This window comes from Silene latifolia, chromosome 6 (assembly GCF_048544455.1).
Source record: "Silene latifolia isolate original U9 population chromosome 6, ASM4854445v1, whole genome shotgun sequence".
NCBI lineage: Eukaryota > Viridiplantae > Streptophyta > Magnoliopsida > Caryophyllales > Caryophyllaceae > Silene > Silene latifolia.
The window spans coordinates 1,469,188-1,496,508 of NC_133531.1; the positions used below are offsets into that span (position 1 = coordinate 1,469,188).

The following is a 27,321-nucleotide window of genomic DNA, read 5'->3' on the forward strand; positions in this document are numbered from 1 at the left end:
TATTATTATTGTTCTTGTTTTTGTTGTTAATTAGTGGGCAGCCAACAGAGAACACTGATAAGAAAATATAATCTAAAACACAGGGTAAGATAATACTCCCTCCTAGTCTGATTGTTGGTTCCTGTTTCCTTTTCCATACTAGTCGGGTGTTGGTTCCCCTTTCCTTTTTTGGTAAGTTTTGTGTGATCCAAATTCAATTCCATGTGGGGTAGGCTGTTTTGTGTGGTCCAAATTCATTTCCTTAATTTTGGTGCCCAAAAGAAAGGGAACCAACAATCAGACTAGGAGGGAGTAATATTTTTCCGCTTTATATACATTGGTTTGTTCATACATTATACTACGGTAACATTATGATAAAAAATAATGAGAAGAGTGATAATTTTGTTTTAAAAATAATAATGTATATATGTATCGAATAATTAATAATGTCAAATATTTTTGCATCGGTTTTTAAAAATAATATTCTGTATATAACTTTTCTAAACTGAATTTATAGGATCTGAAGTGAACTTAGGTCCTGTTCTTTTGGACTTAAAGTCACTTAATTTAAGTTCATTTCAAATCCTATAAGTTCAGTTCAAATCAGATCTTATAAACTCAGTTCAAATCCTATAAATTCAGTTCAGTTCAGATTCGATCCTATAAGTTCAGTTCAGATCCTATAAGTTTAGTTCAGATCCTGCACACAAATACGGAGTACTTGTTGAAAATAGGTTATCCGTTTTAAACTTAAAATGATTTAAATATATAGATAAGATAAAAGAAGAATGGCGAGTAATTAGCAAAAACTTTGTCCCATCAATTAATATAAGGTTACAATTTCAACTCTTTGAAGCTTAAGATGAATGAGAAATACTCCCGTCCTTCTGGAGGACGTCCTCCTTACACACACATGAGGATTTTACAATATTTAATTGTGTGTGGTCCTCCTCATGTGTGTAGAGAGGACGTCCTCCGGAAGGATGGAAAAATTTTCCTAAGATGAATATGCTCATTTTAAGAGAGTGTGATTGTAGCATGCATTGATGCACGTATTATTAGAATTGGAATAATAACTTTCCTCTCAAATGCACGTAAAGATATTACCTAATTTCACTTTATTACCTGAGAATTGTATAATTTTACTTTGGTGTCTTGAGTTTTGGATTATTTCTCACTTTGATGACCTATGTTATGCATAACATTTTTAGTATTTTATATTAAAAAAATATATTTTGAACATAATAAATCAAGTCTTTTTTTACTTTTTTTTTTTGCAAGTATGTGATTATTCTATTTAATATGTAATTTAATATCTTATTTTGCCACTTTATTACAATATGTTAAATAAATATAAATAATTATGATAAAAGTTGACTATTATATTTTATAGGTCACCAAAATAAAATTTTATTAAAATTCGAGTCATCAAAGTAGTACTCCCTCCGTTCAACTCCACTTCGCATGCTTGCTTTTTGCACGGTATTAAGGAGCGGATTAAAAATACTATAAAAAGTACCTAGGAAAAGAGAATGGTGTGGTTAAAAATGTTAAAAAAATATAAATGTGGAGTTTTATGGTGGATTAGTGTAGGCCTGTAGGGTATGGATGACATTTTTTGTAAATATGGAGTGTGAATAAGGATAAAATGGTCATTTTCTTGGCTTAAAAAGGAAACATGTAAAGTGGAGTTGATTGGATGAAAAAGGAATACATATAAAGTGGAGTTGAATGGAGGGAGTTATCAAAACCCCATGTCATCACTTGGCCACGCAGACTCCGAAGGCGGAGGCGACGCAGATTTTGGTATAAGGGGGCACAAAATTATTTTTCAATAAACTATCTCCTCTTTTTAAGGCGTCTTTTAAATATTGAAATTTTTGTTGTACAAAGTAATCAATTATGAAAAAAAAATATCAAGCTTTCAATGAATTTTTCTTTACTAAATAATGTTAGTTGTACAATGGATTTTTTTCCTATAATACTTTTAATTTTAAACAATTATACAGAGTAATGTATTTAAGGAATTTAATATTTATAATATATTAGACATTATTAATTCTACTTTGAACAATAAGCCCTGTAGGGTATGGATGACATTTTTTTGTAAATATGGAGTGTGAATAAGGATAAAATGGTCATTTTCTTGGCTTAAAAAGGAAACATGTAAAGTGGAGTTGATTGGATGAAAAAGGAATACATATAAAGTGGAGTTGAATGGAGGGAGTTATCAAAACCCCATGTCATCAATTGGCCACTGCAACTCCCGAAGGCAGAGGCGGACGCAGGATTTTGGTATAAGGGGGGCACAAAATTATTTTTCAATAAACTATCTCCTCTTTTTAAGGCATCTTTTAAATATTGAAATTTTTGTTGTACAAAGTAATCAATTATGAAAAAAAAATATCAAGCTTTCAATGAATTTTTCTTTACTAAATAATGTTAGTTGTACAATGGATTTTTTTCCTTTAATACTTTTAATTTTAAACAATTATACAGAGTAATGTATTTAAGGAATTTAATATTTATAATATATTAGACATTATTAATTCTACTTTGAACAATAAGCACTATTGGTCTAGTGGTTGAGATATTAGACATATTATCATTAGGTCTAGTGTTTGAGCCCTATTGGAAATTAATTTTTAATTTTTGATTAATTGTATGTAAGTTATATGGGCAAAGGCCCAAAATTAAAATGATAACAAAAATCAATAAATGCGCCTGCAGTATGAATCAAACCTGGTATCCGCTGTTGAGGAGCTATTGCCTCTACCAACTCTGCTACAATGATTATATGAATATCATGGATGCTTAAACATATAAATATATGAAATATCATGGTGGGCACGTGCCCCCCCCCCCCCCCTCAAAATCCGCCCATTTTCGAAGGAGTGGCTTACATGGTTCATGTGGTGGTGCGGGAATGCATGAGTCCGAAGGTAACTCAACCCCTCGTCATAAAAAAAAAAAAAAAAAAAAAAAACAAACTTGGGGACACCATAGTGGAATTTTCCTTATTATTATCACACCCTAATACTCATACTTTGTACGAGGCATTATATTCCTTTAATTGCAACATTTACAGCGTCAAAAGTCAGAACTAACTAATTGCTTATACACTATGTACGGAGTAGTACTTTGTAGAACCGTAGTTGAGGAGTTAAGTTCCTTTTTACTCCGTATAAAGGAGCCACACTCAGCGACTCAGCGCCTCAGCTTCTTCCAGCGACTCAGCTTCTTCCATCAATTACTCCGTACAACTCAGTCCGTACAAATAGGCAGATAAGATTACCATTAGACATACTCCCTCAGTCCCTCCATTATATACTATATATATATGACGTTTTAAGAAAAAACACACTTATTAAGAAATTTTTTTGCTCATCATTATGGCATTAATTAAGGATTATTTATGGGCTTTGAAAATAGGAAATTTACTACTCTCAAGCAAACTACCACTCATGTGAAAGCTTTCAACTCAATAGCAAACTTATTGAAAACAAACAACGTACATTATGCATTAAATACATTAATTAAGGAGTGTCCAGAGTCTTTGAAAATTGCAAAACGTCATTTAAAAAAAATTCTATCAAATGCTTAAGCGTCTTCTATTGAATAATGGTGGGAGTAATATTTTGTCTTCCGGGACTCTAGGAGAACGGTCCTCCTTACACCTAAAGACGATCAAATAATTAAAATATTATATTGCATAAATCTAAAGAGGGATGACAGTATAATTTTTCTTACTATTTTTTTTTTTGGTCAATCAAAGCGCGCACTTAGTCACATTATAATAAAGGAAAGAGGGGGAATTCGAACCTGTGACCTATTGTCCACAATACCTCCGTCTTACTATTAATTTTGAAATCATGACAATGTTACTTAACTCAGCTTCTTCAGTCTTGACTTCTTCCATCAATAATTGCGTGTAGGCCGTTTACGACTTATGACAGGCTCTAAGGCTACATTAACTACGGAGTAATGAAGCGTGCCAACTGCCAACTTTTTGCTTTAGTTGAGATCGGAGTAAGAGCACCCACATTGAAGAGGATACACCATTTTCTTAGGACTCTCTCTCATCTAAGAGGATGTCCTCTTCAATGTGGATACATCCTCTTAGTGTCCTTTGAAGAGGAAGAGGAAGACATCCTCTATTTATGGAGTATGTCCTTGTTTTGGCCCTTGTGCCATATAAGAGAGAAAAAGTGTGATGAGGTCCTACTTTAAAGGTTGAAAGGAGAGGAACACAACATCCTCTTTGATGTGGAGAAAAAGAGAGGAAGAGGATGAGAAATTGGAAAATGTGGCAAAAAAATAAGAGAAAATATTATACCCTATGAAAAAATTAAAAAAAATAAAGATGAAGAAGACCTCCTCTAATGTGGATGCTCTAAATCCTACTTGTGGGACCGGCGAGTACGGGTTTTTGTCTCATTTTCATGCTCTATTTGTTTCACAACTTTTCGTTTTGACAAATCAACCTAACTCAAATACGAGTAAAAGATTGTACAAATTATACTCCCTCCTATTTTATATTTTCTTCTCAATTTCCTAAAACAGATTATTCAAGTTTTCTTCCCATTTTTTATTTTGGAATTTTTTACTCTTATTTTATTTATTTCTCTCTCCTATCAGCATACCCCACCCAACTCTTTTACTCATCTATATCTATATCTATATCTATATCTATATCTATATCTATATCTATATCTATAAAAGAGGCTTTTTTTGAGCGATTATAAGTTGTCCACATCATCAAAAATCAATTTAGGAAAGTATCATAAATAATAATTTTTGATATAAAAAATAAAGTAAATTTTTTTTAAATTACTATAACATATATTTCCTAAATTATATTCAAGTGATGTTTCTAATTTTTATATAAAAACTTTAACATTTCATTTGACAAAAACACGTATCATTAAAAATATACTGAAAATAGTATAATTAGATTTGTGGTAAAAAATGCTATCATTAGAGTATAAATTTCATATAATTTGCACATATTAAAAATGGTGTACTTAACTTCTTAATATGTTATATTTCACATATTGAAAATTGTCCCACATCGAAAGATTAGCATATGGTGGGGTGATTCCCTGAGTATAAATAGGAGGCATCATTGAAATTTAGGTATCAACCAAAAATCTTTTGAGTCTCTTAAGTATTATCTTAAAGAGCTTTTAAGAGTTGTATCATATCTCCACAATATGATATAAAAATAAAGTGGATATATTTCTTACATTGTATATCCAAGTCATATTTATAATTTTTATATAAAAACATTTACATTTCATTTGACAAAAAATTAGCGAGAAAAAAAATTAAGAAAATTATATAATTAGATTTGGGATAAATCATTAGAGTATAGATTTCATATCATTTGAACAAAAACATAAAAAAAACGTACGATTATTAATAGATTGTATTGTATTTTCTCACTATTAAATCGAGTTAGATATCGAACTAACTACGAAAAAGCACTTCTTAATATGTTATGACACACATTGAAAAAAAATGTAGTTGTGGTGAACATACTACGTATAAATAATACAATTGTCTCACGTCGAAAGATTATTATAAGGTGGGGTCATCCTATTATAAATAGTATCGAAAGATTAACAAAAGGTTGAATGATCCTATAATTATAAATATAAGTCATCCTTAAAACTTAAATATCAATCCAAAATCTTTTGAGTCTCTCAAATATTGTCCACATCAAAAAATTACATGGGAAATAAAAACATGAAGGGCATTTTTGCCATAAAAGTGCAAAAATATGGGTTAAGGAGCAATTTCTAAATTTTTGTAATGTTTTGGGTGTAATTTTTAAACATTTTTTTAAAAGGGAGTAAATTTTAAAAAGTTTATTTTAAAGGAGAGCTATTGATAATTTACTCTATAAATAATACTCCCTCCATACCACACCAATAGTAACATGGACCCATTTTTCTCCTCACAAAAAGTGGGCCCATGTTACCATTGGTGTGGTATGGAGGGAGTAGAATTGTCGTCCCACATAGAAAGATTAACATAAGTTGGAGAGGTCTTTTTTTGTCAAACACAACATTTTAAAAAAAAAAGTTTGACAAAAAAACTCTTAGTTAGTAAAATGGTTAATGATTAATGTTAATGGAAACTCTTACTTATTATAATGATATAATTAAAGATGGTGTACTTAGCTTCTTAATATGTTATATTTCACATATTGAAAATTGTCCCACATCGAAAGATTAACATACAGTAGGGTGATTCTATGAGTATAAATATGAGGCATTATTGAAATTTAGGTATCAACCCAAAATCTTTTGACACTACAAGAAAACAAGACAAAGGCGACAGACATGCTACAGTCGCCAATTTGGCGACAGAAAAAAAAAATCGGGCGACCACTACCCGTCGCCAATTTGGCGACTATACCTTTTTATCCAAAAATCCGTATGAAATCCAAGGGCGACAGAATATTATCCAATTTGGCGACCGAAAACAGTCGCCAAATTTGGCGACCATTTCGATCGCCAAATTGGCGACCAAAACGGTCGCTAATCCCTCAGTATATTTTTTTTTGCCAGTTTCTTCACCCCGTCCCCTTCATTCATTCTATCATCAACTTAAAAAAAAAAATCGTCAAGAAACCCGACGACCCGACGCCACCACCAATTACAACGACCACCGGACGCCACCACTCGCCGCCGCCATCCGCAAACTACATCACCACATCACTACCGACCCTTTGTTTTTAATAAAGGTTTGTTTTCGACTCAAATCGATTTAATTACTTCAATCCTTCATATTTTGTTTAAGTTGTGATGCTTATTTAGTATCTAGTTGTAATTTATACATTAGTGATGCTTATTAATGTATGTAGTTGTAATTTAATTAGCATTTTTGTTAATTAATTTGAGTTAGGGTTAGAAATTGGGGTTTTTGTTAAATTAGTAATGTGATTTGATTAGGGGATGTAATTGAAGGTTATCTTGATAATATTAGTATTATTGAAGGTAGTAACTTAGTTTTAGTAATATTGAAGTAGTATTGTTGAAGGTAGTATAGTTTTATGAAGGTAGTATAATGTTAGGATTGTATAAATTTGCCTTATAATTAACCAAATTAAGTTAGAATGAGCATGATGTATAAATTTGTTAAATTAGTAATGTCATTTGATTAGGGGATTGTATAAATTTGCCTTATAATTTTGTTAAATTAGTAATGTCATTTGATTAGGGGATTGTATAAATTTGCCTTATAATTTTGACAACTTGTTTAATATATAATGACCTAGTACCCGTTCAAGAATTACTCATTAGGAGCAATTCTTGAATAGTCCCCATTTTGGGACTGTCTTTGTACGTTTCAAGTCACTTAGGTAGTAAACACATAGTTGTGATTTTATTAATGAGAAAAGAATTTGGTTGCAATTTTCTCCAATGTTCTCTGAATACATATGTGGAATATGTATCTTTTCCACATTGTGTATTTGGAGAACTAAGGGGAATTGCTGCCGAATTTTTTTTTCATTAATAATTCACAAATGTGTGTTTGCTAGTGACTTGAAACGTACATTGATGGGTTTAGGTCGGAGTGATAAGGACCCAATTGAAATCTTGAAATTAGCATAAAATGGAGGATGAGATAACCATTGCTTTTTTTGTTGAAATTAAATATTATTATTTAAAATGGTTAGTTTGCTATATATTGCTTATAGATTAAAATGAAGAGATCTCGAACGTATTTGGATGTACGAAGAAAGAGTAGATAAGAAGAAACGTCCAATCGCTAGATTTGTAAAGGGAGTTCGTGGATTTATTGAATTTGCTAGATGTCAAGATTCATATGATTTGGAACAACATAAACTTAGGTGTCCTTGTACTAAATGTAAAAACTTAAAATATTTATTTGACATTGAAGTAGAAGAGCATCTTGTTACAAATGGTTTTTTTCCAAACTACTACAATTGGATCTCCCATGGAGAAAAATATTATCCCGAAGAGCCTCAAATCCAACAAAATGAGAACCCATATAGAGAAATGGTACTTGATGCCTTTCGGTCTAATGATTTCATTAATGACGACCGTGTACCAATGATTGATGAAGAACAACCAAACCCAAGAGCAAAAGCCTTTTTGACATGCTAAGTGCTTCCGAAAAACCTTATATGAGGGGAGTAGAATGACATTGTTACAAGTTGCATCCAGGATAGTTTCTTTAAAATGTGAGTATAATATGCCATTTAAAGCCGTTGATAGTATTGCTACGTTGGTTGAGGATGTTATACGCGATAATAATGTTATGACCCGAAATTTCTATAATACCAAGAAAGTGGTCAAAGGTCTTCAACTTCCACATGAAAAGATTGATGCATGTCCTAAAGGATGTATGCTTTTTTGGAAAGATGATGTTTTGCTTGACAAATGTAAGAAATGTCAAAGGGATAGATATGAGACAAGTGAAGGAAATATTGTTTTGAAGGGGGAGAAGGGTAATAAAAGGAGTGGAAAGAGAAAGAAACCAATATCAGAAAACACATTAATTTATTTTCCATTAGCTCCTAGACTTCAAAGAATGTATGCCACGAAAAATCTTGCCAACCAAATGAGATGGCACAAAGAAAATCCTCGTACACCAGGAAAGATGTGTCATCCGAGTGACGGGGAGGAGTGGAAGCGTTTTGATAGGTTATATCCCGATTTTGCCGAGGAACCTCGCAATGTGAGACTTGGCTTGTGTACGGATGGGTTTGACCCTTTTGGCCAGTTTGGTAGAAACTACTCGTGTTGGCCCGTAATGACCACGCCGTACAACTTACCTCCTTGGCTTTGTCTAAAAAGACAATTTATTTTCCTCTCTTTACTTATTCCGTCCCCGATAACCCAAAACCATCTGGATGTTTATTTACAACCGTTGGTGGAGGAACTTAAGTATTTGTGGGAAGTTGGTGTAGAAACATTTGATGTGTCGAAGAAGCAAAATTTCCAACTAAGAGCTTCATTGTTATGGACTATAAATGATTTTCCCGCATATGGTATGCTATCGGGATGGGCAAACGCCGGGCGAAAGGCATGTCCTTATTGCATGGATAGGAGTAAAGCATTTTATCTTCCTAATTCCAAAAAAATTAGTTGGTTTGATTGTCATAGATGCTTCTTACCGGATGGACATATTCATAGAGAGAACAAGAAATCTTTCTTAAAAGGTAAGGAGGTGCGTGACAATGCTCCGGTTCGACTACAAGGGGATGAGATATGGGAGGTTGTACGTGATTTGCCAACAAAGCGTCGATGGGGGTGAAGAAGAGTTTAAAGAGTTGAAAAAGAAAAAAATGGTTGGTTTAAAAGAAGTATTTTTGGGAGCTTCCCTACTGGAAAACAATGTTGATCGGACACAATTTGGATGTGATGCACATAGAGAAGAACTTCTTTGAGTTACTTATTCATACGATTATGGATGTAAAAGGAAAGACACGTGATGATATTAATTCAAGAATAGAATTGAAGAAATTTTGTGATCGTCCTAAACTTCATATTCGTAAGGATGGGGCTAAACCAAAAGCCATATTTACTCTTGACAAAGCTCAAAGAAAGGTATTGTGCGATTGGATAGGAAACTTGAAGTTTCCTGATGGATATGCATCCGATTTGAGCCGTTGTGTTGATTTGAAGGAACTGAAGTTGAAAGGGTTGAAAAGTCATGATTGTCATGTTTTCATGGAGCGCTTATTACCCGTGGCTTTTAAAAATTTACTCCCGACTACGATTTGGAATGCGATTCTGTAAATAAGTCAATTTTTTAGAGATTTATGTTCCTCCACGATATCGGTTGAGGACATGAGTCGTTTAGAAGACCAAATACCAGAAATTTTGTGTAAACTTGAGATGATATTTCCGCCTTCTTTTTCAATTCGATGGAGCATCTACCTATCCATTTGCCATATGAAGCTAAAGTTGGTGGACCCGTCCAATATAGGTGGATGTATCCTTTCGAAAGGTTTCTTAATCATGTGAAGAAAAAAATTGGTAATAAAGCTCGTGTGGAAGGTTCTATATGCAATGCCTACCTAACGGAAGAGATTGCCAATTTTTGCTCTCTTTATTTTGAAAAACATATTGAGACCAAAGCAAAATACTTGAATATTGATGAAGCGGATGAACTAGACACAAGTATACCCAAGTGTTTCCAAATGCAAGATGAAATAGGGTGTTCATCAAATTTTGGGGAACAAGATTTCTGGATGACAAGGAGTATAACCGTGCCCACCTTTATGTGATATATAATTGTGAGGTTTTGGAGCCATATGAAGCTCAATTTGTGACAGATTTCATTAAAGAACACCCTAATGTGAACAGAGAGGATGTTTGGCATAAGCATGAGGATCAATTTCCAGCCTGGATTCGGAAGCATGTATGTAAGCTAAATATTCAAGATGATGTGATAAGAAGCTTGGCTTTGGGTCCTTCTCGAAAGGTTGTGACGTGGAATCGATATTCAATTAATGGGTTTAAGTTTCAAACATTTGACTATGGCAAAAGTAAGGCTAAATGCAACTACGGCGTTACTATTTCTTCTCTTGATGGCAATGAATATTATGGCATATTAGAGGATATCTTTGAGTTGTGCTACAATGGCCGGGATCGGAGTTATAAAACCGTCTTATTCAAGATTCAATGGAGGGATAATTCCGTAGCTGGAACGAGAGTCCATGATCGTTACAAACTCGTGGAAGTGAATCATACTCGAACCTACTCTCAATATGACCCATTTATACTTGCACAACAAGCTCATCAAGTTTATTTTGCATCTCTTCCAAGCACAAGTAATGATAGACAACAAAAGCAATGGTGGGCCGTTTTTAAAACAAAGGCACGATCAGAAGTTGATACATCTTTTTTCCAAGAAGAGGTTGTATCAGAAACAGTTTTGTCCCCAGTTGATCATGATGAAATTATTTATGCAAATGAGATAGAAGCGGAGGAGGAGTTAGAAGAGGAAGAAGAAGAGAATGATAAGGAGAGGGATGAGATAGAAGAGGGGGAAGAAGAAGAAGAGGAGGAGGAAGAGGAGGAAGAAGAAGAAGAAGAAGAAGAAGAAGAAGAAGAAGAAGAAGAAGAAGAAGAAGATGAGGATGATGATGATGATGAGTAAGAGAAGGTATTGAAAGTATACATATCAAAATTTGGAAACAATTATTAGCGTTTTATTTTTCTTTTATACTGTTTATTAGGTTTTATTTTTTTGTATCTTATAATAATTATCCTGTAATATTTGCTAACACTTTTTAATCAATTGTAGTACACATGGCTCGTGGAGGAGGTAGGCAGCGCGGAGGCTATAGTGAGGGAGGTAGTAGCTCCCGAGAGCAGGAGGAGGACGTTGACCGTTCTACTACGGAGGTGAGTGAGGAGGAGGAGGAGGAGGAGGTTGGTGTACCCCGACATACTGACGGCAGGATGATCCTTGATCCGAATGGTCTATGGTAATTTTTTATTCATTCTATTTTGTAATTTTTTTATTTAGTAATAAATGACTTTTTTTAGACATATGTTAATTATACATTATTTTTATTCCTATATAATTATGTTTTTAACATGTTTGATTTCAGGTTTAGAAGTCAAACAGTTGTTCGTGGTGTGACTAATAGCACCCAAGAGAACATGACACACGACGTTACTTGTTGGAGTAACGCTAGTGATGAAGATAAGGAGATGTGGTTCAACAACTTAGGGTATCTATTTATAAAATATATATTATTAAATATAATTTATTTATTCTTTTTACCTTATTATTAATTTGTTTCTCATCTATGTGTTTACTTTTTGTAGCGTGTGTTCTATTGGCCAACCGACCTTGAGCGCCTAGTTTGGCAAAGGTATAATGACATTGGCAAGAAGAGGCTAAGGGACAACATGTATAAGGTGTCTAAGAGGAAGAAGGCGCCATCTTTCATGAAAGGTATTTAGTTTCTTTTAATACCCGTAATTAGTTAAAATTCATTACATATTTTGAAAATATATTAATTAATAATTGTTATTTTATTGATTACTGAGTTCGTCATATGAGGAATATACCAAGTACCGGAACAGTCCTGAGTTCAAGGAAGCATCGGCCCGGAACAAGATCAACAGGAAAGGAGGAGATAAGGACGCGGAAGTTGAGCCTACTCATTATGGAGGGTCTCAATCTTTTCATGATCGTGTGGTGTTAGATGTAAGTTATTTGTCTTAGCTTTTAATTTAATAGTCTTTTAATTTAATTAGTCTCATTAATTATCATGTTTGAGTAACAATTTCCTTATTTTTTTTCCGGAAGACCAAGAAGAATAAGGGTAAGGTACCCACGATTGTTGATCTCTTTGTTGACACTCACGCAAAGAAGACAAGCAAGGGCAAGTTGATCTTCGCGAAGGAAAAGATCACAGTTATATGTAAGTGTCAAAAAATAAAAATTTCTTAGCTTTTTAAAGTATATGTTTTATCAATTTTTAGATAAGTAACCTCTAACCATTAATGTTTTATCAATTTTTTAGGAACAATTCCTTGTCCGTAGGAAGAACAACCCGGAAATTGATGACAATGAACTATGGTTTGATCTTGTTGAGGGGTTCCAAAGAGGAGATGTGTATGGAGCCGGGTCGGCAAAGGAGATTTTCTACCCTCCTACAAGAAGAAGAGGGTCAATTTCCTCCCAACAACAACCTTATACCCCAAGTGTCGTGAGTGTGCTCCAAGCTCAATTAGCCGCCAGGGAGAGGCAGGATGCCGAGAGGGAGAGGCGGGATGCCGAGAGAGATCTTTGAAGTCGGAGGATGATGGAGGAAATGGAACGGATGAACTCCTTCTTCGCCAATTGCAACACTGGGTGGCGCCCGCAACCAAAGGATCCTAGAGATCCTAATTATGGAGGTGGTAGTGGAGCGGGAGCAAGTTTCCCTGTTATGTAGTTTTTTAGAGAACATGTTATTCCCGGATAATGTTAGATGACCAAAACTCGTAGAACTCGTAGTTGTGTGTATGGAACATGATTTTCTTTATCAAGTTTGGTTGTGTTGGCTTCCCATGTGTTCTCTGCTGGAAGTGTTGGTTTATTTGCAGGTTTTTACGTATTTGGCTAGGTCAAAAACGATTTTTAGGCTAAAAAAAATGTAAATTTGGCGACGGATACTGGGCAATTGGCGACGGGAAACCGTCGCTAAGTTTCTGATCATGAATTAATTTTAGGGTCATTGGCGACGGGGAACAGTGCATTTGGCGACCAAAATCAGTCGCCAAAATGGCGACCAAAATCAGTCGCCAAAATGGCGACCAAAATCAGTCGCCAATTCTGAAGATATGGAGATGACGTGGATTGTAAAAAGACGACTAATGACAGTCGCTAAAAAGGCGACTTATCGATGACCGCCAATTTTGGCAACGAATTTCGGTCGCCCGCTTTAAAAAAATTCCGTCGCCAAAATTGGCGACGAAGGCCTGTCACCAAAAGCGACTAAACCTAGCTACGAAGTGCGGGCGACGGGCCTTAGTCGCTTTATTCTTAATGGCGACTGTTCTCAGTCGCCTTATATGGTCGCCAATTACCTTATTTGTTGTAGTGTGAGTCTCTTAAGTATTGTCTTAAAGAACTCTTAAGAGTTGTATAATATCTCCACAATATGATATAAAAAATAAAATGGATATATTTCCTACATTATATATCTAAGTCATGTTTATAATTTTTATACAAAAACATTTACATTTCATTTGATAAATAGTATTTGTTCATCATTAAATCGAGTTGTTAAAAGATTCTACACTTTATTTTTTTACATCCAAAAATATTATTTATCATACTTTCCTAAAGTAATCTTTAGGAAACTTCACCATGATAATCATCTGATGTGGGACAACTCAACTATTTATATGTTGTATATTCACCACACCTACATTATTTTTCAATATGGGACAAATAACATACTTAGAAAAACATCATATATATATATATATATATATATATATATATATATATATATATATAGAGAGAGAGAGAGAGAGAGAGAGAGAGAGAGAGAGAGAGGTTCTAGTAAGGCCCTCATATCATATGAGTCCCTAAGTCCTTATAAGGGCCTTTGGATGGAAGGGATGGAGGGATGAGATTACATCTCAATGAAAACGGTTACTAAAAAAAACCGTTGTGAATATCTTTCACAACGGTTAATAAAAATAAACACCGTTGTGAATGACTTTCACAAATACCGCGCATAATATTCAACAACAGGTTTTAAACGAAGAACCGTTGTTAAAAGTCTTCACAATTTTGGAGGTAAAGTTACAACAACGGGTTTTAAACTAAGAACCGTTGTTACTAAGAAGTTCAACAACGGGTATGTAGTATAAACCCGTTGTTAAAAGACTTCACAATTTTGGAGGGAAAGTTACAACAACGGTTATACATATGACAACCGTTGTTATATTATTCCCTCCAAATTTTTGAAACACTTTCCACAACGGATAACACCCAACAACAACGGCTTTTAACCGTGGTGAATACATTCGACAACGGTTTCATTAAATAAACAAACTGTTGTAAATACCTTCTACAACGGCCGCTTTAACAACGTCCGCTTTAACAACGTCCGCTTTTTGTTTTTACAACGGTTTTTACCCGTTGTTATAGCCTGTAGCTGTAGTAGTGCAGGTTTTGCAACAACAGAAAAAGGGCCAGTCAACTGCACAACAAAACATAATCACGACAAAAAGAATAATCATCCATTTCAATCTTGTAACAATACACCAACCTCCAAGTAAATTATCTGAACCGCAGCCCATATCTGCCAGGTAACCCATCGCAACAGGTACCCACATCGTCGGTGGGAGACCGTAGCCTTACCATCTAAGCCGTGCTTATCGAAACGATCGATGCCAGATCAATGTGCACATCCCCCTTGTGACGGAAACCACAAGGAGCGAACATAGGGGTGAAGATCATACCCCGAAAATGGCTTCACAATAAATACCAATAACAGCCAATCTCCACAATACTATCACAACAAGGAATCACACAATATCACAACACTGACAACATTCATACAAAGGACTGAGTAGGAAAACCCTACCTTATTCGTAAATCCTCTTGCGAACACTAGCAATCAACAACGACCTTTAAGAATCCGTCACATACAACCAATTATCACATAATAATTGCCAACTACCCTTCATTAATCGATCTTGTATGCACCCATTACTATTTCCCCCAATTAACCCAATCTAGGGCTTGCATAACCTAAACAATAAACTGATTAAAGAGACTGGAGACTTACTAACGCGATTGACACAGGAAGAGAGATCCGGAAACCTATAATTGATCAACCTTTGCTTGGGAATTGATGAAGATGATTAGAGGGAGTTTGAAATGTAATTATGTTTACGTAAAAGTGATTTAGAAAATGGCGAACATGTTTATATATCCTCTAATCATTTTAATCAAACCCGAGCGATAAACCCGTAACAGACCGAACACTCGACCGAGTACACAACCGTACTTGACCGAGTACACGGTACTCGAGCGAGTACCCCACATACTCGGTCGAGTGCCACTAACTCAGAAGCCTGACAATAACACCCAACAGACGTAGTCGTTCGAGTGTAACCTACTCGACCTAGTACTCTACGACCAGAAATGTGTAGTATTACATAACTTGCTAGATATATGCTCACCATCCCCAATGGATCACTGTAGGTTTTGCAACTACAGAAAAGGTGTAATACTCCGTATTTTAATTGGAGTACTCGGTCGAGTACTTGGTTGGTACTCGTTCGAGTGTGTGTTACTCGGCCGAGTGCACTTGATCGAGTAAATCGGTTCAGCAAGTTGACGGTTTCTTTTATTTTTTGACCAAGGATATCGTTATAATGCTTATATCATTTCTAGTTCATTTTATCATCTCTAAAAACCATTTTCTAAACCTAGAAAGAGGGAGAGGAAGAAAAGTGTCGAGTCTTTCATTGGATTGGAGATTTCTCATCTTTTTCAACCTAATTCGATTTCCCTGTTTATATGTCGATTTCATTCAATTGATTACACTATTTTAAATTCGTCTTCTTCGAAAAGTTTGAAAAGAGAGTCCTGTTTATTTGAAGTCTAGTTTATGCATATCCAATTTCGTGGTCAAATTCCTTATGGTTTGTCCTAGGTGATTTATTTATGAACATGTCGCTGAAAAGTCCGCGAATCTAATTTGGTTGTGGAAAATGATTTGAAACCCTAATTTATATATCGACTCAGTTTTGGGGCTTTTTCATACATCATTTTTGTAGAGTCTAGATGACAATATAATTTGGAATTTCTGAAAAATAATGTTTTAAACTCGTTTTATGAATCAATACTTTTTTATGCGACGGATTCTGTCAGCTTTTGGAGATCAGTCTGAAAACCCTTGATAAGTTTGGAATTTGGGAAAACTTCGTTAGATATAATTTGTAGCTAAGACTCGTGGGGTTCTAATCCAATTAGCCTTGCATCAATTCGATTTTTCTGGAATTAGGTATGTATTTTATTCCGAGTCTATCATGTGATGGAAAATCAGGAAAAGTCGTGTTTGTTCTTTAAGTTGATATTCCTATTAAGTTATGATGAGTCTAGGTTATGTATATGATTAATTGATTGAGTAGGCGGTAATTATACATAATTATGTTATGTAGGTGATGGATATGTGAAGGATCATAATTGATTGTTTGTGTGTGCTTGGATTGCGAAAAGGTAGGGTTTCCCTACTCAGTTCCTGTTTAATTGATTTGAGATTTCTTTGTTGTGTATATGTTTGTTTTCCGCTGATCATCGTTTGAGTGTTGGTGTGGTGTTAGTGTGGTGATGGTGATGGTTATGGTGTTGTGATGATTGTGGTGGACTCACTTGCGGGAGTGGCTTCACACCCTAGTTCACCCTCCGTGGAACCCGCCACGGGAGGGGATGTGCACATTAAGGGACAGGGTTATCGTTCGTTGATGAGCGGGACTTAGGTGGGGATTGGTTGCGGTCCCCCACTAGCGGCGTGGATTACCTGTTGCGATGGGTAATCTGGCAGGGCTACACACTTCGGGGTGTAGTCGGTTACTGTGTGGGATCGGGAGACCGGAGGAGGAGGATGATCAGCTGGTTGCTTACTGTACCTGTCTTACTTTAATTATTCAGTAACTGACCCCGTTGTTGTTTTATAAAATCTGTGGTGATCCATTCGGGGGTGGTGAGCAGATTGTGGCAGGTGATGCAGATGTTTAGCTATGGGGCAGTCATGGGGAGTCATCACTTCGAGTCTAGCTTCCGCTGCTACGAGTTGTGTTGTCTTTGATTTAAGTTTTATTGAGATCCTTATACTTTTATTTGGAGTTGGTATGAGATAATGTAATCGCTAACTCTTTATACTTTAATAAATGTTGTTTGGAATTGGTAACTTTAATATACTAACCTCGGGAAACCGAGATGGAATCAGCCTTTCATGCTAGGGTAGTCCTTGGTAAGGTACATTGGTATGAGGTAGTTTACAAAATGGGTCAGTGAACTACACAATAAAAACATAACTACAACAACAACAACAATAACCATCCAACTCAATACAATAACAATACAAACTCCAACCTTCAAGTATCATTATCTGAGCTGTAGCCCAGATCTGCCAGGTAACCCATCGCAACAGGTACCCACACCGCCAGTGGGAGACCGCGTCTTTGCCACCTAAGTCCCACTCATCGCAACGAGTGATCCTAGATCGTTAATTTGGACATCCCCCTTATGATGGGAGCCACAAGGGGCGAACATGGGGGTGAAGACCATCTCCCGACAATGGCTTCACAATCAATACCAATAACAACCAATAATACCAAATCACCACAATAGGAAATCAACAATCACCACATCACTGAGCAACAACCGTACAAAGGACTAAGTAGGGAAACCCTACGTTATTCGCAAATTCCACAGACAACAAACAGGCAAGCTAGAACAGCTCCTCTACGAAATCTCCACCTAACATTCATACATAACAATTCTAGCATCAACATAAACCCCTAATTAAACCATTTCCCTTAATTACTCAAATTAGAGTTTAATTAATCCTAAACAAAAGTGATAAAAACTTATTAGACATAACAAGTACTTACTAATAATGCGTAAATCACGGAACTACGGACTCCAAACGCTTAAGAATCCACCCAATAGATGCTAGGATATGATACGATGATTAGGGAGAAGATTAGAAATGTTTTTAGATTTCTGAAAACTGATTAGCGAAATGATTAACGAAATATATAACTCCCTTATCATTCAAATCAAACCGCGGAAAATAACTCGTCCGACCGGGTACTCGGTCGAGTACATCACCGAGTACCTGATGTACTCGACCGAGTACGCCTTACTCGACCGAGTTCCTCCCTATTCGGCCGAGTGCACCCGAAACAGTAGCCTGTCTAAAAGGCTTCGACGACCCGCTCGGTCGAGTAAAACCTACTCGACCGAGTTTACTGTGTCCAGAATTCCGTGGTATTACAAGGTCGATCGTCCAAACACCCAGCATGACGATCGACGTGGCCAATCACAGGCGCATAGTGAGCCCTCACCACGACCCACTTATCCTCAATCTCAAAATAAGCACACACAATCAGGAGGTGCCTAATAGACAACAGAGCTTACACCAACCTGTTGTACATGAGAGCCTTCAAGCAGCTCGGGTTCAGGCCATGCCTTCGTAAGCCAATCAGTGGATCACTTAATGGTTTCTATGGAGAAGCTTTGGTCCCGATAGGAATCATATTGCTCCCTATCCTATTCGGAAAATGAGCAAACATAAGGAAGGTAAAAACCACATTCGCCTTAAATGAGAATTTGTGATAAAGTTATTCATGCTAAGTTAGTTTTCACCAGCCTCTTAGGTTAAGTACTTTTTGCACCAATGAAATAAATTTTTACTTTATTCTGAATCGGGACCATACTAATTTTAATCTTCTATTTAAGAACTTTTTGCACCAATAACCTAATTCTAATTTTGAAAAACTTAATGACAATCCTAGTGATTTTTATTTTTATTTTTACAGTTCTTATTAACAAATCTAAGACTAAAAACTACCAATGAATATGTCATCCTATTATTTACTTGGGATTTTAAATTAATCTGGCGATTGCCAAAGATTGCCCTTATTTTACTTATTTCGCCCGTAAAATTCATTTCTTTTTCGAAGTTTGCCCTTCCCTCTGAAACATCTTTCTAAATCTAATTTTTATCGATAAATCGAAAATGAGTGACGGTGACCCATTTTACGATTATCTTTTTAATTCGTATAATAGTGAAGGACATCAATTTCAAAACGACTGGAATGCCGACCAACATTATCAGTATAGCGATCAACATTATGGTTATGACAACGGTGAGGGAAGCGGTTTTAACAACGATCAACATTACGATTATCTTTTTAATTCGTACAATGGTGAAGGACATCAATTTCAAAACGATTGGTGTTCCGAGTGTAATTCCGGAGCAGAGTTGTGACCACGTATGCTTGTTGAATGATGTCTTTGACTTGTCTCTTCCTTTCTCTCTCTCCTGTAAAGACGAACAAACTGAGGGCTCGGCTTGGTACCGAGCGTACTCACTCCGACGCTCAAGTCAGTAAACTTAAAGAGGTTAAGTTGTGTGTTACTTGGCAAAGTATATTGTAGAGAGATGAGGGAGTTTATACCAGATTAATAGTGAGTTTATTGGATGAATTATGGATTATCGGATCGTTTTCTCAATGAGGATTGAGGAGTATTTATAGACTTTCACCTTTTGTCACGTAGTGGCCAAGTGGCAGAGCAGGTGGAAAGACTGTTCTACCCTCGGCCGAGGGACCCGTGGCAGGCCGGCTGGCCTGGTTGACTCCATGCCGAGGGGACTGGATGTGAGTACGCGGATATGTCTCTAGGCCGGCTAGGTGCCGGGACCGAGACCCAAGTGACAGGCCGACAGGCTGTGTCGGTTAGGCTGTTCTTCTGTTGACTTGTTGTGGATATCTTTGACCTTGCTCAATATGTTGACTCGGTCAGCGGGTGCAGAATATGCCCCATTAATTTGCCCCCAGCGTAGTCTATGCCGTGGTATGGACCTTCGATGAGTGTTGAGCGTATTCTGCGCAAGTTGAACTTCTTCCCCGGATTCTTCTTCCTTGGCTTGGCTCTGTTCAGGCCGTACCGTATCCCCCCTCCACATGGATGTGTAATGGACATCCGATGTGGAAAAGAAAATGGCGCTGGCCGAGACCAAGGTTGAGAGTGCCGTTTGTGCTTTTGATTGCCCCCGGCCGGTGCTGTCTTTGCTTGGGTGATCAGCTGGCCGGTGGCGAGTAGATACCAAGGAGCGTGTCGAAGAAGATTGGTAACTGTTGTGTCGATTGACATTCCGTGGCTGCATGCTTGACACGTGGCTTGGCATTGATTGGTGGACGTTTCATGGGCTTTACCCTGATTGGTCCGCCTCATGGGCTTTGCTCTATAAATAGAGCAGTATGCCCCGTTTTTTGGCCATCAAACTTCATTTTCTCAAAAAAAAAATTCCTCTCTCTTAGTTTTTTCCGAAGAAATCTTCTCTCTAGTTCTCAAAGCGTTACTCGGCGTAACACTTTTCCCAAGGTAAACAAACAAATTTTTCCAACTTTTAATTGTTAAGTTTTTGTTATCACTATGTCTTCTGCGGATGCTCAACCCAGTACCTCTGCGCCGGGGGGCGAACCGTCGCATCCTTATGAAGAGGAGCCACTGGTTGTCACCCCGATAGGGTTTGGGGGTCCTAAGTCGCCTTCTCCTGAGATTGATCCAAAATTTTTGGAGGGTTTTGATGATGATGATGATGATGAGGTGACTCAATCTGATTCGGAGAGGCCGCATCTCATGGATCACGGCGACGCCTGTTCGATCAGTCCTGATCGTGCTTGGACGAATAAGTTCGCTAGTTGTTCCGGTCCTGATCTTTTTGAAGACCATTACTCCTTCGGCAGGGGGAATAAAATTGTCATCCCTGAGGATGGTCAGGCGGTCTGTTGTCCTTCTGACGGCTGTATCGGCGTGTACATCAGACACCTGGAGTATGGGCTCCGGTTTCCTCTTAATATACACGTTGCAGCCATAATTAAGGCTATGAACGTCGCCGTGGCACAACTGCATCCGTTGGCCATCAGGACGATTATCGGCTTCGTGTGTCTTTGTCTTTTTAAGGGGGAGGCCCCAACGGTTAACCTGTTCCGCCGGCTTCATCATCTTCGGTAGTCTACCCTCGGTGGCACGGGGTTGTACAGCATACAGACCGAGGCGGGTTATGTTACCGTTTCGAAGTTGACATCTTGCAAGGACTGGAAGGGGCGGTGGGTATACGTCGAGGTTCCGGAGGACTATCCGCTGCCCCGGTCCTTTCAGAGCCGCGTCAATTTGCGGTGTGAGAACCAAGGGGAGCATGACAAATATGTCTCCTGGAATAAGCTTAAGATGGACGCCAGCAGGGTCTATCTTAATGAGGACGAAAAGCGGGCAATGAGGCTATTTGAGGCTGAGAAGGATGGTACGCCGAAGGGATGGATGCCCCCGACGCAGATCGTTCTTCAGGATGAGCTGCTCTGCCACGTCGGCCTCATACCGGCCCTCAGCCAGGGTGAGTGGGGTCGGTGTGAGGCCCATCTTTGCTTTTTATGTTTCTGTATTTCGAATTTTGGTTTATTTCTTTTGCTTAACTCCTGCTTTGTTTCTTTTGCAGACCGATTTGGCCCGGAACTGCCTGTCTCCGTTCTCCAGAGGTTGGGACTTGACGAGAACGGGAGAGTTGTTGAGCTGCATCCTAAGGCCCAGCCACGTGATCGCTGACCGCTCCTCACGAACTTATGGAGCAGCAGTTGAAGGCACTGGATGTGGCGGCGGCTCAGGCGCAGATTGCTGGTAACGTGCCGCGCTGGAGACCAAAGACAACGTCTACGACGGCAACGACGTCAACCCCAGCTCCATCTGCAATCCCCGTAGTCTAAAAGGAGCAGGTGGTCGTTGATGTTGAAGAGGAGGTCACCGTTGTGGAGGGTCCTCCTCCTTCAAATAAGAGGAAAGAAACGTCTGCCGCTGCTGCTGTTACCGAGGCCGGGAAAGGAAAGGGACCAGTCGGCCCTCTCTCTAAGAAGGCCAGACCGGTACAGATCTAACCCAGGGCTCGGATTTAGCGGGCTCTTTAGGCATTCCCGATGACGGGCTCTACGATATGTCAATGAATGTTGACATGGATGCTTTTGTCGAATTTTTTGTAGATCAACCGCCGGGCCGGTCCCAATCGAACGGCAATTGGAGAAGCGGCTTTGTGCAGACGGGCAATCAAAATGTCACCGTCGACTCCTCATCCCTGAAGGTTTCCGCCGCTCAGATTGTGGCGGAGGGTGCAAGGTTGTCCAAGAGGCTGGCGAAGTGGACTGACATAGCCGGCGCTCACATTATGGAGCAAGAAAAGCTCATGGCCGAGGCGGCTCCGCGCTCGAACGGCCTTAGGCTTGAGCTTGTCGCTTCTAAGCAAGATGCCGAGAAGGCGAAGAAGGACTTCGTCGCCACCATGGAGAACTTCCTCACTCGGCCGAAAGCTTAAGGAGGAAGCCGAGAAGCGGGTTCTAGCCGAGAGAGCCAAGGTTGAGGGCGTTGGGTCGACGCCGCTAAGCTGCGGGAGGAGAGAGAGAAGCTTCAGGGCGGTTACGATGCTATGGTTGAGTAGAGGGAAAAATGGAAGTCCCTGCATCTGACCGAGGCGAAGGAGCACAGGAACACAAAGGCCATCCTTGCTCAGAGGGAAAAGGACATTAAGACGCTCCAAACTGTCATCATCCCTGACATGTGTGCCCAGTACCGTGACCAGGATGAAGATGCTACCAGGGATGTAATTAAAGAGCTCTTTCCTGAAGGCCCCTTCCCGTGGCAAGATTTTGACCGGCTTCTTGATGAGAAGGCGGCTGCTGCGGAGGCAAAGGCTGCGGAGAAGGCAGAGGCGGCGAAGGCCGCTGAGGAGGCTGTGGAGAAGGCGGCCAGGGAGGAAGCTGAGAGGGCCAAGGCAAGTGAAGCTGCCAAGCCTTCCTCTGGGCCGCCCTCCGTCGGTGATGCTGCTACTGCTGCCGGTGGCAAGTAGCAACAGGCATAGGGAGACGGGCGGTCGTCACCAGATTCACCGGCCTTTCGACGGCCCACTGTTCGGGGCCAGCTATTGAGCCTTTCCTCCCTGCCATCTTTTTGGCGCTTAATGTCTTATGTCTGTAACCTTTTGCTGTACTTCTTCTTTTTTTTTGTTTAAACTTTGGTAGGTTGTGTTTAGGCTATCCCTATGGGGACGGCCGTCGACTTTGTTTTGCCCCACCTGTAAACATTTTTAATAAAGTTTATCTATTTTGCCTCCATTAAGTTGTCTTCTTACGTTTCAACATATTGAGTGCTTTTTCGTTTTTACTTCCGGCTTGGCCGAGGCAGTTAGAAGGCGCATCTCAATTGTACTTAAACGTTTAAACATGTTGGCATGTCGGTCGCTTCCTCCACCACCCCCGGTCTTAGCCGAGACGGTCAGATTTGCGCTTCCCAACCGCCGTTGTGAACATGTTAGCGTATCGGTCGTTGTGTCCCCGTCGCCCCCGGCTTTGGCCGAGGTAAAACGAGGTTACGGCTCGACAGCGTTCGTATCTGTAGACATATTGATCGCTTCCTCTGCCACTCCCGGATTGGCCGAGGCTACTAGAATTGCGTCTCAACTGTACTTATACGTTCCTATTAGCGTATCGGTCGTTGTGTCCCCGTCACTCCCGGCTTTGGCCGAGGCAATCGAGGTTACGGCTCGACAGCGTTCGTATCTGTAGACATATTGATCGCTTCCTCTGCCACTCCCGGATTGGCCGAGGCGACTAGAATTGCGTCTCAACTGTACTTATACGTTCCTATTAGCGTATCGGTCGTTGTGTCCCCGTCACTCCCGGCTTTGGCCGAGGCAATCGAGGTTACGGCTCGACAGCGTTCGTATCTGTAGACATATTGATCGCTTCCTCTGCCAGGCCTTCGGTTGGCCGAGGCGACTAGACTTGCGTCTCAACTGTACTTATACGTTCCTAAGCATGTTGGTCGCTTTTGCGAGTATCAACTGCATTGCGGTGACTGCCCGGCTTTGGCCGTGGCGTCTACCTTGGTACGACTACTGAGGGGACAAGCATCTTGATGGAAAATTTGGATCATTCTTCATAAGGTATAATCATGCGATGGGGTGCCCACAACGGTCTCGGACACCTCCGCCGCTATACAAAATACTTCCTAAGGTTGTCCGTGTTCCAATGGCTCATTAGAGGAACACCCTCCATGTCTGTCAGCCGGTATGTCCCCGGCCTCATTTCTTCAACCACTTTTTAGGGTCCTTCCCAGTTGGCCGTCATTTTACCATGGATATTTCCTTTGTTTGTTGCGGCCGACTTTCTTAGGACTAGATATCCTACTCTTAAGTCTCTTTTGTGGACCCTACGGTTGTATGCTATTCTCATTCGATTTTGATAAACTGCCAAGTTGAGCCGTGCCGCGTCTCGACTTTCTTCGACCAGGTCTAGGGAGGCTCTTAGGCCTTCCTCATTTCCGACTGGGTCAAAAGTTTGCGTTCTGAATGTTGGCACCGTTGCTTCAATTGGCAGGACGGCCTCAGACCCATAGACTAGGTGGAATGGACTGTACCCCGTTGCTTCTTTCTCCGTGGTTCGAAGTGACCACAGGACGCCGGGTAGTTCATCAGCCCATCTTCCCTTTAGATCTTCAACCTTCTTCTTCAACCCGTTTAGTATCATTTTATTTGCTGCCTCCGCCTGCCCGTTGCTCTGAGGGTGGCAGACGGAGGAGTATGCAAATTTGATACCGAGCTCTTCTAACCAGTTCATTACCATGTCGCTCCAAAACTCTCGGCCGTGGTCGAATACCATCACTTGTGGTAACCCAAATCGAGTTATGACGTTTTCCAGATTACCTTTCTTACGGCTGCCGTGGTTTTGGGAGGTACTGCGTCAGCTTCGATCCATTTGGTGAAGTAGTCAACGGCGACAATTAGGTACTTTCTTCCTCCGGAGGCCGTCGGAAATGGTCCTAGTAAATCCATCCCCCACTGTGCAAATGGAAGGGGGCTAAGCACCGGTTGCAGGTCTCGGGAAGGAGCATGTATCGCCGGAGCATGCATCTGACAATTTTTGCACTTCTTGGTTTTTGCTCTGGAATCCTCAAGCATGGTAGGCCAGAAGTAGCCGGCTCGGAGAGCTTTGTGGGCTAACGTTCTTTCCCCCATGTGATGTCCACAGATGCCTTCGTGAATCTCTGTCAGTATTAGCTCCGCGTCAGCTGGGCCGACACATTTCAAAAGTGGTCTTATTACGGACCTTCTATATAACTCTCCTTCGAACACCAAGTACCTTGCGGCGATCCTTTTTATCTTCTGTGAGAGACTGCGGTCCTCCGGTAACTCTCTTGTTAGTTTGTATTTCATTATCGGAGTCATCCACGTCGTCTCGGCTTCGATGTCGCCCACCATGCCGACGGTCTCAGTGATGCTTTTAGCATTCCTGATGTCCACCAGCACGGTTCGACTGACATTCTTGATGCTTGAACTGGCAAGTTTTGAGAGAGCATTGGCTCGGTTGTTCTCAGACCTGGGAATGCACTGTATTTGGAAAGATTTCAATTTTGAGGTGTCAGCTTTGACCCTTTCCAGATACCTTATCATCCCATCGTCTCGAGTCTCATACTCTCCTCTGATTTGATTAGCCACTAAGAGTGAATCTGTTTTCAACATGACATGCTCCGCCCCGGCAGCTCTAGCTAACTCGACTCCAGTTATCACAGCCTCATATTCGGATTCGTTGTTTGAGGCCGAGAAGGTAAACTTCAAGACGTACTCAAACTCATCCCCGTTAGGGCTGATGATAAGGATGCCGGCTCCTGAGCTGTTTGCCGTGGAGGACCCGTCGCTGTATACTTCCCACACCCCGGGGTTTGATTCTTCTTGATATGTACACTCGGCCAGGAAGTCTGCAAGTGCCTGCCCCTTTATCGAAGGCCTCGGCTTGTATTGGATGCCGAAGCCGGATAGCTCTACTGCCCATTTGATAAGTCTGCCTGATTTTTCGAATTTTTCTAAGGCTTTCTCCAATGGATGGTCGGTTAAGACCGTCACGGGATGTGCGTCGAAGTAGGGTTTTAACTTCCTTGCGGCAGCGACGACGGCGAAGGCCGCTTTTTCAATCAGTGGGTAATTTCTTTCGGCGGGCAGCAGTGTATGGCTGATAAAGTAGATTGGGTGTTCTTGCTTGTTTTCTTCTCGACGACGACACAGACCGACCGTGGCCTAGGTAATCGCTAAATATAGGTATAGTGTCTCCCCAGTCGGCCGGACGGGGGTCGGGAGTTTTAGAAGGTGGGCTTTCGTTGTTTGAAAGCCGCACTCTCCTCCCCCAGAAAAGTCTTTGTTCCCCTTCAACACTTTAAAGAATGGGGTGCTCTTGTCGGCCGACCGAGAGATGAAACGGGCGAGAGCCGCCATTCTCCCGGTCAGCATCATAACCTCTTTTCGATTCCTCGGCTCCGGCAGGTCTAGTATTGCTTTGATCTTTTCTGGATTGGCATCAATTCCCCTAGCACTGACAAGTACGCCGAGGAACTTGCCGGCCCGGACACCGAAGTTGCATTTATGCGGGTTAAGCTTCATTTTATATATCCTTAGTGAACAAAATGTCTCGCTCAAGTCGGCCAAGTGCTCGCTGTCAGACTTGCTTTTTACAATAGCATCGTCGACGTAAGCCTCGATGTTTCGCCCTTTTTGATCTTGAAACACTTTGTCCACCAGCCTAGTGTAAGTTGCGCCAGCGTTTTTCAAACCGAATGACATCATTTTATACATGTACGTGCCGTGTATGGTGATGAATGCGCACTTAGGCATGTCTTCCTCGGCCATGAATACCTGATGGTACCCTGAGAAGGCGTCTAGCAGGCTCAGCATAGTGTAGCCTGCCGTTGCGTCAATTAAACTATCTATTCGAGACAAGGGATACCAATCTTTAGGACACGCTTTATTAAGATTTGTAAAATCGACACACATCCTCCACGCCCCTGATGACTTCCTCACCATTACAACATTTGCTAGCCACTCAGGGTAAGTACAAGGCATGATAAAGCCTGCCTCTAACAGTTTATCTACCTCGGCCTTGATGGCCTCATCTTTCTCGGCTGAGGAGTTCCTCATCTTCTGCTTAACAGGGCGAGCGGTGGAGAGTACGTTCAGCTTGTGAACGATCACCTCCCGCCACGCCCGGCATCTCGGTCGCTGAGTATGCG

The 27,321-nt window shown here is 40.0% G+C and overlaps 1 long non-coding RNA gene across 1 annotated transcript; it reads left to right on the top strand.

The window, feature by feature from the left end:
* Positions 1–11,042: 11,042 nt before the first annotated feature.
* On the top strand, positions 11,043–11,668 carry LOC141658454 (uncharacterized). The gene is made up of 3 exons (XR_012549266.1): positions 11,043–11,127; positions 11,269–11,452; positions 11,579–11,668. It is a non-coding gene; the product is annotated as an uncharacterized LOC141658454 (long non-coding RNA).
* The last annotated feature ends 15,653 nt before the right edge of the window (positions 11,669–27,321 follow it).